Consider the following 14,157-nt stretch of genomic DNA (forward strand, 5'->3'; position numbering starts at 1 on the left):
GAAAGTTCAACAACCATCGATTAATCACAGCCTGCCGACCCAACATCAAATTTTCACGAACTGGCAAAGACTTTTCCGCATGTCCACGGTGCCTGGGCACATATTCGACAAGAGGTGATCATATACGAAAATGCTGCAAGAAGGTTTTTAATGAAAAGCATCTGGGATCGGTCATGAGCGCAGCTGTGGAAAAAAGAATACATTATCAGGCGTCTGACCGCTTGGAAACGATATGCCTGTCGTTGCGATACACCGTGGGAGTGCGTTTACTAAAATACGACTTATGCGTTTGCAAAGGAAAGATTATAAAAAAAGAAATAAATTGCGTCGACATGGAGAAATCTAGCGCGGGCGTGTTTCACAAAATAGCCAACGCCATTTACAATGTTACACTTTATAAATGATGCAATGGTATGTTTTGTCACGAGTCATGAAAAGTTGAATTTTATTCAATTCGGGTATATCAAGCAAGAGATTATTATTATTTAGCTTATGGGTTTTTTGAGCCACACAATAATCGTACATTTAGCATAAAAATTAAGTAAAAAAAATCAAATTACAAAAGAAATCAAAACTTCGGCTATCACACACAACTACGAATGTTTAAAAGGTCAGAGCCGATAACCATTGTAAAGCCTGGTCTGTTAAATCAATGAAGTCACTGATGTTTCCTTCATACCTGAAAATTGGGCAATCGTATCATTGTTTGATGCTGGTTTCCACAACTGCAACTCGGACTGTTAGTCCAGACGCTTGTGTCACGAAAAGTGGCTATGTGGGATTCGAGGTTTTAAGATTTTTTGTGAATGGATTCTGATAGAGTATCAAAAGTTGTAGAACTAAATTTTTTTCTTGAGGTCGATGAACGGTATTACCGGTAAAATTACCGTTTTCGTGTAAAACTAAGAATAGCTATAACTCGAGATAGAAGTGACTTGGTTCCGATTTCTTTTTTTCGTTAGCAAGTTACATTAATTACCTAAGTTTTATGGAAGAACTTTTTTTTGGAAAAACAAAATGGCGGAAAGACGGTCATTTTCCGTAGACACTACACAAAACAACCGCTAACTTTGAAGCCATTTTTGGCCGGTGTCTTATTCCGGATTTTGTGGAAGAGGCTCATTCGACAGGTACAGGTCTCAACTACAGCCAAAAAAGTTCCGAAAAGGATAAAAAAATTGCCCGAGATATTTAGCAAAAAGTGAGAATAATACACAATCGGATTTTTCTTGCACAAAATTACACTGTCTCCTTTCGATTTTCGAGACATTTAAATTTGAAATGATCCGGAAAATGACATAAAATTGTAGTAAAGTCGGAGCATTATAATTTGATCGATTCTACTCATTTAATTCATTTCTAAATAATTGTAGTTTTCGAAGAAATCATTTCGAAAACATTACAGTATAAAAGCTTTGACACGAGCATTTGAACGGATTACCCGCAGGTATACCGCGAGTAAACAGCTCTAATGCGCATGTGTAAGCTTTTATACTGTAATGTTTTCGAAATGATTTCTTCGAAAACTACAATTATTTAAAAATGAATAGATTCGATCAAATTATAATGCTTCGACTTTATATTGGATTAGATACATCAACAGCAGCAATTAAAAAAAATTAATTTATCTGGAAACTCAATTTCGATAAAAAATTCAGAAATTTTCAAAGAAATCGTAATTTTTTCATTTAAAAAATGGAGTATGTCTTCAATTAAACTTAAACTCAATAATTTTTGTTCTGTTTATTCGTTTTTGTAACGAGGCAAAAAACTATTGAATAGATACAAAATTCGTTTATGCACTGTAGTGCGCAAATATTCATTTTGCGTGCGTAAATATGCATTCGATGAAGTGTAAAATTGCTACTGTACATAAAATCTTGTTGCTAACTTGTGCCTAAACTGGAATTTTGCGCATACGATGTGTTGTCAACCTCGGCTTCGCCTCCGGTCGACAATTGTCACATATATTGCGCAAAATTTCCATTTAGGCACATGTTAGCAAAATAGCTATCCCACAGCATTTCGTTGCAATTGTCATGTTTAAGTAGCACCAAATTTTCCTTACCAATTTAAATTCCTTTGATTTGCTGGTGTGCTTGTTAGAATCGAACAATCGACTATTGGCTCCATACTGTCCTGTTTTGGAAATAAATGAAAGAAATGAAATGAAATGGGTTGAAGCCATCAAGAGGAGAGGTGCTGGTATAAGACCAGATAGTGTATGAATTAGAGGTGTGCGCCGCCGAGTTTTTAGCCGGCGGCGCGGCTGAGCAGAGTAAATCAAGACGCCGCCGCTGATTAAAAATTTCAGCCAGCCGCCGACCGCCACCGATGCTTTTCGTCGGCTTGAAAAATTTGAATTTTAAATTTCATTAAATGTTAGAATTATCAGCTGCACAATCGATTAACAGATTTTAATTATTTAAAAAGCTATCACTCCCAAGACATTTCTGATTTTCTTAATAAGAGACTGATTTTTACGTATATCTATCAGGTACATGTCGCTGGCACCGCCACCATTTAGGGCTGTGTCGAGTTATGGCTCATTTTAAAGGGCTCGTTTAGGGCTGACGAATAAAACCGGTCCCGAGTTTAGGGCTGTCGATTTACGTGAGTTATACCGTTTTGAAGTTTTCAAGCATGTCACTTAAGTGTTTTGTCATAAACTGAATAGGTTTTTGACTTTCCACTCAATCTATGATTTGGGGCTAGTTTAGGGCTGACGATTGAAACCGGTCCCGAGTTTAGGGCTGCTCAAATACCATAGTTATTCAATCGAAAAAACATGTCATATTGGCAGTTTTGGATGTTATTCATAGTGTTCCTAGTTGAAAGTATATATTAACGTTTGGGGCTAGTTTAGGGCTGACAATTGAAGCCAATCCTGAGTTTAGGGCTGCTATCCCGCCAATGATATTCAGCTTTCTCTAAACACAAACATGTCATATTAGCTCTTTCAACGATATTCAAAAAGCGTCTGACTAAAATTATAGTCTATCGTTTAGGGCTCATTTAGGGCTGATGATTGAAACCGGTCCAGAGTTTGGAGCCGCTCAGTGACCAAAGTTATCCGATGATTAAGAAAAAAAGCATGTCATAATGGGCGTTTTGTTGATATACAATGTGTTTCTTAATTAAATCATAGCTTCACGTTTAGGGCTCATTTAGGGCTGACAATTGAATCCGACCTCAAGTCTAGGGATCTTGAACGAGCAAAGTTATTCGAGTTATCACCCATCAACTGTTCCATTGGAAATTTTCAAGATATCTGATGATCAGATTTCAAGTCTATGACGTGAATCCATTGTTGTCTCTGAGGTATTTTTCAACATTATTTCAAGAGCAACTACGGTATTAAATTTATTTGAACAGTTTCTCCTCTCGAAAACTAAGACCAAAGGCAGTGCTATTCTCTAGTCTTAAGTGCATTTTAGCATTGTTAGAACAATCATACTCAATAAGAGATTCAATAACTTTATCTGATTTGTAGCGATAAACAAGCCTCTCTATTCGGCTCAATAGTACATGTGATTACCTTTCTAATGACACCCCACACGACACTGTACGCTCGTGTAACTGGAGAACTTTTTGTAAGAAAATTTTATCTAGGGACCAAGATCTATCGATCCATATAACTGAGATAAAAATACTTCCGATTTCGGCACACGGACTTTCAGAAAAATCACTCTCAATGCGTTTTTGCGAATGCGAATGTGAGTCTTTATAAGTAACTGATATGAGGATATTCAGGCTCGACAAAAAAAAAACAGAAAATGCAAAATTACATAATTCACTCGGTATGAATTTAATATCACCCAAAGCCACTCATAGTGGAGCTGTGACACAAGTCCCTTTATTCACTTGCAAAAGAACTGAGACGTCACATTTCAAATACCCCCCCCCCCAAATTGATAAAAAAGCGAATATTAAATAAGTCAACCTCTAAATAAACTGTTAAAACCACACAAGTAAGAACCGCATTTACCCATAAAAACATTTCAGAAACAATACTCATGTTACGATTATAACGACTTTAACGACGATTTTCTTCGTTAAACCATATTCGACCAAGTTCAAGGTGGATGTGATCAGGGTAAATATATGGGCGGAGGTAATGCCACTCAGACGCGCGGCCTAGCACAATAGTTCGTTGCCACTGACATCTTTTTTTAAAATGGTTAACTAAGATTTACACTTGTGTTTCACAAAATGTTGTGCCTATCACAAAACAGATGGCCCAGGCTTCTAAGCAATTTTGTTATTTTAAAGACAAGGAGAGATGGCGTTTATAGCAAACTTTCGTGCCATTGTACATCTGATTCGATTGTATATGGCATTACCTCCTCACTATATTTACCTTGGATGTGATTTGGGTGTGAAATTGAGTAAAAGTGCTATTTTCATAGATTTTCTTTTTGTGAAATCTTTTAAATATGACAATATTTTGAGAATGCTCGTTGTACGAGTTTCTTTTCCCCTAAATTTTGTTAGAACACATTTTTTGTTATTAACATTCTTGTGTACACACGCAGAATGCGCCACTCACGCACAGTGGGTCTCTAAAATATTCTACCCATAAAACTCTATAAGCTTATTCTTTGGAACCAACTCTCTATCTGCATTTCTTTGTGAAATCTACTGTCTAACTTTAACTCTAATTTTTCGGCTAATTTTAGGTGATATTGGGGAAAATTGGGAAAGTGTGTTGGAAAAGTAAAAATTTTGGAAAAACCTCAATCGCTAAAATAAATTTTGAACTTTCACATATCATTTGAGTGGTCCAGGAGAATTTTATCGTGTTACACAAATCATAGAAGAAGACAAATGATATTCAATGGGGCCCCAGAGGGCGGGCGCGGAGGAAATTTTGAATGTCTAATTTTTGACCACTTAACAACTTTTAATCATCAAATCGCGAATTCAGGAGGTGTTAAAGTGTTAGTCCTTAAATACAAGACTATAATGAAAAGAAATGGAAAATATCGAGGATTTATACGAAAGTTGTTAAACAAACAGGTAATTCGCAATGAAACTGTTTAATAATATTCGTTGGGATAGAGTTTTTGTAGTTGGGAAAAAAACGTACCTGCCGACCATTTAAAAAATTCTCGTCGTTCCATCAGGAACAGTTTTTGAAATTCCATTTTGGTTCTTTATTTAATTTTCTGTCATTCTTTCTTCCCTCTTAAAAATACCCTTAAACTATATCAATTGTTCCTCGTATTCCTTATCGTGCGCAGATCTCACAAATCGCTTCAAGTTACGATATCTGTACATAACGGCAGCAATTGCACATAGCAATGCCATAACGATAACGGAGAGCAAAATATTTTGCGTTGTACACGAACATTGGACCGACGACGGGTTTAACGTTTGATGTGGAGAGCTGTTGTGAAAATCGGCGGTTTTATGACCTTCATTCGTGGAATTCCGACTTGAATTTGATGATACGGTCGTTGTTGGTCTGGCACTTGGTGTTGAGACGATCGATTTTTCGGTTGTTGTCGGTGCGATCAGTTGTTCGGTTGTTGTCGGTGCCAACGATGTTTTGGTTGTTTTTGGTGCCATTAAAGAAGGGTAGTTTTCAAAAAGCGTGCGCACTCTTTATACGAAAAATTATTTTAGTTTCACTTTGCAATTTTGCTTTATTCATCAAGAGAAACTCGCTCTATCTCGCGCTTCCGCTTCAGACTAAGTCTTTTTTTGGCTCTAGAAAATTTGTAAAGTTCGTTACATCTCAGGAAACGCGAAAATAAGATCTAGTCGTAGGTGGAAATGCGGAGTTACGAGATAAAGAGAGTTTGCTTTTCATTGATATGACCAAACTATGAGCGCGTACAACAATTATTCGAGAAGGTTCACTAGTCAAGACGCAGGGCCTATTATTTGGGAATCGATTTTGGAAATATTTGGAAATATTTGGGAATTTTTGGAAATATTTAGGAATTAATTCCAAAAAATTGATTCTTTTGAATATATTCTGCCAATATGTTAGGTTTCTCTTTTTGTATTGTTATCAACCAGGCTATATGAATCGTGTCTAAATGCCACTGACATTTAATGACATCCATCAGAAGTTTATTTTAGATATGTAGTGGTAGTATATAAGAAAGTCCCGGAAAAAATAGCGGAGTGACTTTCAAATGGCTAATCTACAAAATGTTAAACCGATTGCATCTTCACCAATCTATTCATATCTCCCAACATCTCAGCACATCTCCATGTATCTTCGTCACACGTCTATAGACAACTTCAAACATGTCTGCTCATCTCAATACGTCTAAGATGAATAAAGCATGTGTAAAGGTGTATGTAGATGTCTAAACCGGTTGCATCTTCACCAATCTATTCATATCTCCCAACATCTCAACGTCCCAACATCTCCATGTATCTTCGTCACACATCTACAGACATCTCCTTATGTCTTCAAACATGTCTGCTCATCTCAATACGTCTAAGATGAATAAAGCATGTGTAAAGGTGTATGAAGATGTCTAAAGGTATATGAAGATATGTAGGTGAATGGTGATCGAAGTAGAATGAACGATGATTGATGTCTGATGATCATTGACCAAAACCACAATTGACAACATTTCTGTAGTGGCATTTGGTTACTCAACGATTAGAGATGAATTTTAATGGGAAAATTCAAAGATGGAGTGTTGCAGTGTAGAAAGCAAAAGATAGAAGAGTTTTAAGTTAAAATAATTTGATACGAAAAGGTGTTTCGTACGGGTCACATTGCTGATATGTTTTTCTTCTTCCCAGCTCTATCTTTGCATGCGAATGTATGCAAAAAATTTTCTGTTTTTTTAATTCTTTTTCTTCGTAAACTTTCGGTCTAACGTTGTCGGTTTTGTTGGACAGTAGAGCTTATCCCTTTCCTTACGAAAAGCAACAGACAGTTAATAGTTCCGTATTCGACTGATTTTTGTTAAATATGAGATTTCTGTAGAGCCATTGTCTTTGTGATCGATAATTAAATAAGTAAAAATTATTATTCGATGAAAAATTTTAGTCTAATTTTTTTATTTGTTCATTCTCATTCCCATTTTCTAAACATTTATATCATCACGTTTTTTTATTTCACTACGGCAAATAAAATTTTTCGTGCGAGTTTTTTCGTAACGTTTTTGATTTTCTCAGCTACAAACGACTTAATGATCTTGGCTCATCTCAATATATCTCCATACATCTTCATACATCTCCAGACATTTTTAAAAATGTACCTTCATCACATCCCTAGACATCTCCATATATCAAATTACATCTAAGAAGTGTGGAGATGTGCAAAGATGAATGGAGATAAAAATAAAATAGATGATAATGACCAAGACCGTATACTAAAACAGAAATTCTGGCAACAATTTCACTTTTCTTTATCATTTCTCATTTCCCCAACATTTATGCCATCACGTCTCGTTATTTTGCAACGGTAAATAATTTATCATGCGAGATCTTCCGCGACGTTTTCAATTTAAAGATCTGAAGTTTATACAACTACAAACAACTACTACATACCACAGTACTACGAAAGTGAAATCCAAAGTTGATTTTAAAATTGTAATGTAACTGATTTACATGGGTATGTACATTTTAAAAATTAAATTCAGGCGAATTTACTTCTCTGAAGTTGTACTTTTATCAATTCTGACCACGCCGCTCGTCAATGTAAGGGCCAAACGGTGACGTAGAGCTTCGGTTTCTACCGTGAGATCAGCAATTAGTTTTCGAAGTCGTTCGATTTCCTCTTCCGCCACATCGCGTTCTCTCCATGCGTTCTCTATCAACTGATTGTACGCCACCGACAATTCTTCTAAAGTTTCTGCGATGCTTGCCATTGCGTTCGCCTTAACGTTTTCTTTGTGAATGCGAATTTTGAAAGGTCTCTTTGTCTATGAACTCTTTGATTTTATTTTATTTCTCTGAACAACCCTTCGCCTGCTAGTTACTCACCCCAACTTACTGTATTGATATCGTAGAGTAAACGAATGGACATCGCATAATAAAATGAAGGTTGTAATTTAATTATTTGAGAGACGTTGAGTTAAACATCACCCCGAATTAGAATTTCTAATGTAAAACTAAAAAGTTATTTCAACGTTGTTGTAGGTGAATGGTTGAGAACATGTTAGGCCGCGTTATAAAAGTTGTAAAAGGGTATAGTTTTTCACCTATAGTTGCTCAATTGTCATTGAACCAACTTCGGAATTCCACCATAAAGTCAAGAAAGAAGTTGTATGATGGTTGAGTCGCAATTTTGGCAGACCAAAATTGGGTGCTTCAAATAAAATTCTAATTTTTCATACAGGTACTGTAGGGTCTCCTAGAGTACGGTCTAATAAAAAGCATTCGTGTGGATTTATCTTGTCATATTCAATCTAGGGCTAATAAATGTTTCTTGATTTATCCGGAAAAGACAGGAAAAGTTCATTTCAAATTAGGTGCTTCAAAGAAAATTCTAATTTTCCTTGCTAAACGTAACTAAACATTCAGTTTTATTTTAAATATTTGGAGAGAAAATATATCGGTATATTGTTTACATTATCAAGTCCATTATGATATCTATAAATTAAATTCAAATTTTGTGTCATCACGTGTGGCTCAGCTGACGAAATCTTGTGGGACCTAGATCAGTTTTATGTGATTGACGTTTCTCTTTGAGTGAAGGAATACTTTCAATTCAATATTAATCAGAGTATTAATATTTTGAAGCAGCAAATCGGCTGCTAATAAGTTGCAACGAACGTTAAAAATCTCAATTACGTCTCGAAAATACTCATAATACTCAACGGAAATTTGATAAAAATACACAGTTCAAGAACACAGTCCTATATACGCAATCTCACTGAAAAACTTAGCACAGATCACAAAATATGGTGGTATCAATTGGTAATAGAGAAGTTGCTAATCTCACTTATAATTACACGTTGACGTAAAACTTGGAAATTATACGTCAACTGTACATATACTTTATGTGGAGATGTTACTTATAATTATAAAGTTTAATTATAAAATCGCAACCTCTCTAATATCCATCGATACCACTTATTTTAAGTTTCGATTTATCATTATTCTATGATGATTCCATAGGAAATTGGATTTACTGTTGCATTATTCATTACGCTACAACTGTTGTTTGAGTTTCCCTAACTACAAAACGTAGTTGCAATAAATCTAACAAAAATGTGTCTAAATGTAAACAAAGCCAATTAAAATGCGACTGTGACGAAGATGAAGCATTTTTAAATAATGTTCTACGGGTTTCGTCCTTCCATAAATAAAGCTGTGTACGTTTCGTTATCGAACTGTTGTTACCTTGTTCATCCAAAAGCGTTAAAGTAATTTGCTTCAAAGCTTCTTTAACTTGGAAATTATCATTGAAACACACTTAAAGATTTATACACTAGGGGCCTATCAATCACAAAGATTGTCGAACAAATGTTTTCTCCTTGCAAAATTTAACACAATAGCACTAATCTCTCCGAGGCTTGAAGATTGAGCTCATAGTGTTTTCGTTGTATTCCGTCAAAGGATGCATTCATTAGAGCATATAGTTCACATTCGCTTGATGAAAGTAAAGTAGACATTCAGAGCGCATAAATCTTGTACCAGCTTCGCCATAGCTCACATTCGCGTGATGAAGTAATGAACATGTACATAATGTACACACTTGAAGATTTTTCTTTCAATCTTGTGCTAACTCGAGCCTAACTGAATTTCATTGTGATCTTGTTCTAATATCACACACATTTTAAGCATACTGCTTTTTCGCTGTATTTCGTGAAATTGTCTTTCAGTCAAAATGTATCGCAAAGAGGTGCACAAAGCCACAGATGCGTCACTCCTCGTGGACTCGGCCAACTTATAATTATACTTCACTTCCACAAAGAAACAATACTGAGTTCCGTACCGTTTCATATTTTAGGAAAAAGTTACCCCATTACTTCGGAGAATACAGTCTTATAGGCTTTCGGCCGTCGTCATTTAAAGTTCCTTGTATTCCTAAGTACTAATTCTCATCTAGTGCCGACTCAACTCATTTGCCAGGGGAAACCATATTTGTAGTATGAAGCTTTTGCTGGCGGGTGAACATTTTTATATGTACAAAGTACGAGCCACTTTACGACAATTAACCGAAAAATGAGAATAATTGAATCTTAGTAAATTATGTAGACGACACGGCTTGTATTCAGCAATTTCACCATAAACGGAGTATACTTAGTGTGCTTGTGCTTACTTCATCATACTTCATATTATTCTGAACAAAAATGGAAAGCATTAACATCAAGAAAGTGGAATGGTCTATGGAAAACGGAACAGAAGAAGAAAGAAATGAGTTGTTGGCACAAATATATCAAGTGAATATGACGGCAGAGTCCATTTGGCTTAGATCAAAATTGAAAAATGTAATTAGGTTTTATCATCTCGCTACATCTCACCATTCCTGCATCTCAATTAACGTATTGAAAGGTTGCTTTTTTCAAAGCTTCATTTTATGGAAAGCCCTGTTTTTTATAAATGATTTCGTTCGAAATAATACAAATAATTCTGCTGACACAAAATTGGATAAAATTTTGTATACTTTAAAGAAATAATAAAGGAATAAAAAGTTGGACTGTCCTTTGTATATGGTTCATGCAACTGGATATTACACATCTAGAGCCGAATAAAGTCCTTCTCACAACCAATTTTAATTATTTGCTGCCGCCGAGACTATTGGCATGTCACAATAATTTTTTTTATAAAGGTCATCTCAATACATTTTACCACATCTTACTGTATCTCACTACATCTGAATACATCCTACTACATCTTCCTACATATTCCTACATCTGACTACATCTCTGTCACTTAAATATTTGTGTTTCGAGCTAAATTTATCAAACTTACAAACTATTGTTTTTCCACTGTCGAAAATCGCTATGTAATATACAATGTTTGATTAATATATCGTTCCTTAGCCGAGATCCGATGGCAATCAAAAACCGAGCGCAGAAAATGTTAAGCCGAAATCCGATGGTAACCAAAAACCAAGCGCAGAAAATGCTAAGCCGAAATCCGATGGTTACCAAAAGCCGAGCGTAGAAAATACTGTCCCTAATGAAAATCCGAGTGTAGAGAAAGTAAGATCCTTATCCTCCATGAAGTATACTTTCAAAGTCCAGTCTCAGTATATTCAATTCCTACGTGCAAAGTGCTTTCATAAAAAAGCTTATTCTTATAGCCATAAGCTCAACAAGTTTCCATTGAACTAATATACTAGTATATTAGGTCAATGCTAATTTTTAATAAATTTTGTAAAAGAATTTGTCAACAAAGCGTGTTCCCTTTTCTATTTCTTCACGATTAGCCGAAGATAAAGCTTAATGAAATCGGTGGTGGAAGAAGTGCAAAGAAAAGCTATTACGATGAAAAGGGTTACGTCTACGGGAAAAGCAATTCATCTGAGAACGCCCATTACTTTCGTTGCAAAAACAGGCAGTTTGAAAAATGTAATGCTCGTGTAATTTGCACAGGCAAAGACTTGGACAATTGTGTTCTCTCACAACCACATTCCCACGATCCGAATCAGAGTTCCCTAGACAGGGCAAAGTTTTCTAAGAAGATCGAGGAAATTTGTCTGGAGTTTCCACTAAAGAAATCACAAGAAATCTATAATGATGCAAAGAAAGCTCTCAGAGGCCACATTGATATGTCTCATATTCCTGAAAGAGAAAGATTTGACACCTTCATTCACAGAAAGCTCAAGATACATGTTCCATTACTTGCTAAAACTGTTGAAGAATTCGAACGCTTAATCAATGATCCCAAGTACAGTCCATTGTACACGTGTGACGAACAGAAGAAATTATTTTATCGAGGAGTTTGGCGTGGTTCCACTGGCGCCAACGTTGTATTTCTGTCAGAAACTGTTCTTCAGGAGGTGCGAAATTTGCCTACAAAGAATGAAAGCCTCACACTTTTAATGGACGGAACTTTTAAGGTAGCAATGAGTGTTTTAAAGCACAGAAAAAAAAATTAATTTAATATATGATACAGTCGTTGCCGCTTCACATCAAGTTTAGACAACTGTACATCATTAATGTAATTATCGAAGAGCGTTCATACCCATTGGCATACATTTTGATGACTAAACGGGACACAAAATCATATGAATTGATTTTTAACAATTTAAAATCTTTGTTTCCATCTGTAAATGTGGAGTGCTGTATGTCAGATTACGAAGCTGCTACGAGAAAGGCTATTAAAATCGTTTTCCCGACAGCATGACTTGCAGGGTGCTACTTTCACTATGTTCAGGTAACTTTATATTGTCGTCAAACTTAAACTTCCCTGTCTCCCCTGCCGTGTACAAAATACGATTACATCTATCAAGAAATTGGGAGAAATGTTGCGCGTCTGATTCGCCTGAGTGATTTTTGTCTCTGTTAAGCATTAACGCTTAACACAAGTTAATTCCCAACATGATAGAAGATTTTCGGAAACTTATATTTCACCGAATCCATTAGAAAAATTAAGAAAAAAACTTTAAACTTTTTCTCTAACTTATCTCTACCAACAAACTACAAATCTTCACCTCACATCTCGTAATATGCAAGGTTCTGAAAGAACAGGTTAAGTCGGGTGACATCGAGATCTGAAAAACCGACATACAGATTGTACGAAAAACCGAACATAATTTTTGAAATTATTTTTTGTTAAGTAGAATTTCTCGTACAAGCTTTTATGTCGATGTGAGAACCGCCTGAAATTTTCTATGTCACCACATTCGTGATAAACTCGGAGTTAATACTCCATATATTTGCAACCATCTCTTCATATCTCACATTATTTAACAAAATGTTAGTTGGAGATGGTTGGGGATGCGTTACAATGAGTGTGACAAATTTCAGTCATTCGTGTACAACTACATCATGCACAAATACTCATGTAAGCCCAAAATACATACAAAAATAGGGAGGAGGAATTATAATTGTAGAAAATGAATGAATATGATTGAGGCCAGTTGAAGAATCTTATCACTTTTCAGTTAAAACTTAAAACGAAGATCTGAGAATAATATTTAACTGTTTGCATCTGTTCTTTACATCTGAGTTTCACAAGAATATATTTTTTAGGGAATCGTTAAAGCATTTAAAAAGTTTGGCCTCAAAAAAGACGAAATATTCAAAAATGCGCGACAGCAGGTCTCGGCATTGGCCCTTTTACCAAACGAATTTGTGACACCTGGGTTTGAAATTATATCAAAAATGTTCAATAAGTCAGTACGATGGAGTCGATTCGCTGATTATTGGATGAGACAATGGGCTCCAGCAAACATATCAGTATATGGATTAAAGGACCGAACTAACAACTTTGCAGAGTCACTAAACAAAACGATAAACTCGATATTGAAGGCACCGCACCCACATATTTGGCTATTGATTGAAAATTTACGCATGATAGAAATGAATAGAAGGGACGAGTTGATTAAGGTAGTGGCAGGTCACATGGTAAAAACTGTAAAAGATGATGATGAGGAGGAAAACGTGAATCCAAAAACCCAAAATTCTAAGAGTCAAAAGATCAAAAAACTTAATGAGAAAATTCGAAATGCTACTGTAACGTTTGACAAGACACAAAACGTGGGAAAATTCTTGAGAAATGTGACCTTCGATGAAAATCTCGAGTCATATTTTAAGGAAAGAATTTCCATCGACGTGGATGATTCCGGAAACGAAGACGACGATGGAGACGAAGACTTCGACGAACTCATTATTCCGAACGATCTAAATATCGAGTCAAATTTTCGAAAATAATTTCCACGAGCGGTGTTGAAGCGGAAAAACGAATGCCACAAAACTGTTGAGAAAAAACAGAAACCGTAGGTTCCAAACCGGAGTGTTTAAGCTGTGGTTTAATCAGCAGCAGCTATTAGTGCTAGATCCATAGAAATGTATATGAAAAATATATTACACTGTAAACCAACGTTTGATGAATTTCGCTTATTCATGCAACCATATTGGCAATAATTGGTCTGTTCTCTTCTTGTTACTATCGATAAATACACATAAATTTCACGAAACTCATTTCTCTTCAATTGAGCAAGACAATTTGTTCCAACCGGATAGCCGCGGCTGTTTAAGTGTTCGGAAGTGTTTAACGAGTACA

This window comes from Bradysia coprophila, unplaced genomic scaffold (assembly GCF_014529535.1).
Source record: "Bradysia coprophila strain Holo2 unplaced genomic scaffold, BU_Bcop_v1 contig_94, whole genome shotgun sequence".
In the NCBI taxonomy this organism is placed as follows: domain Eukaryota; kingdom Metazoa; phylum Arthropoda; class Insecta; order Diptera; family Sciaridae; genus Bradysia; species Bradysia coprophila.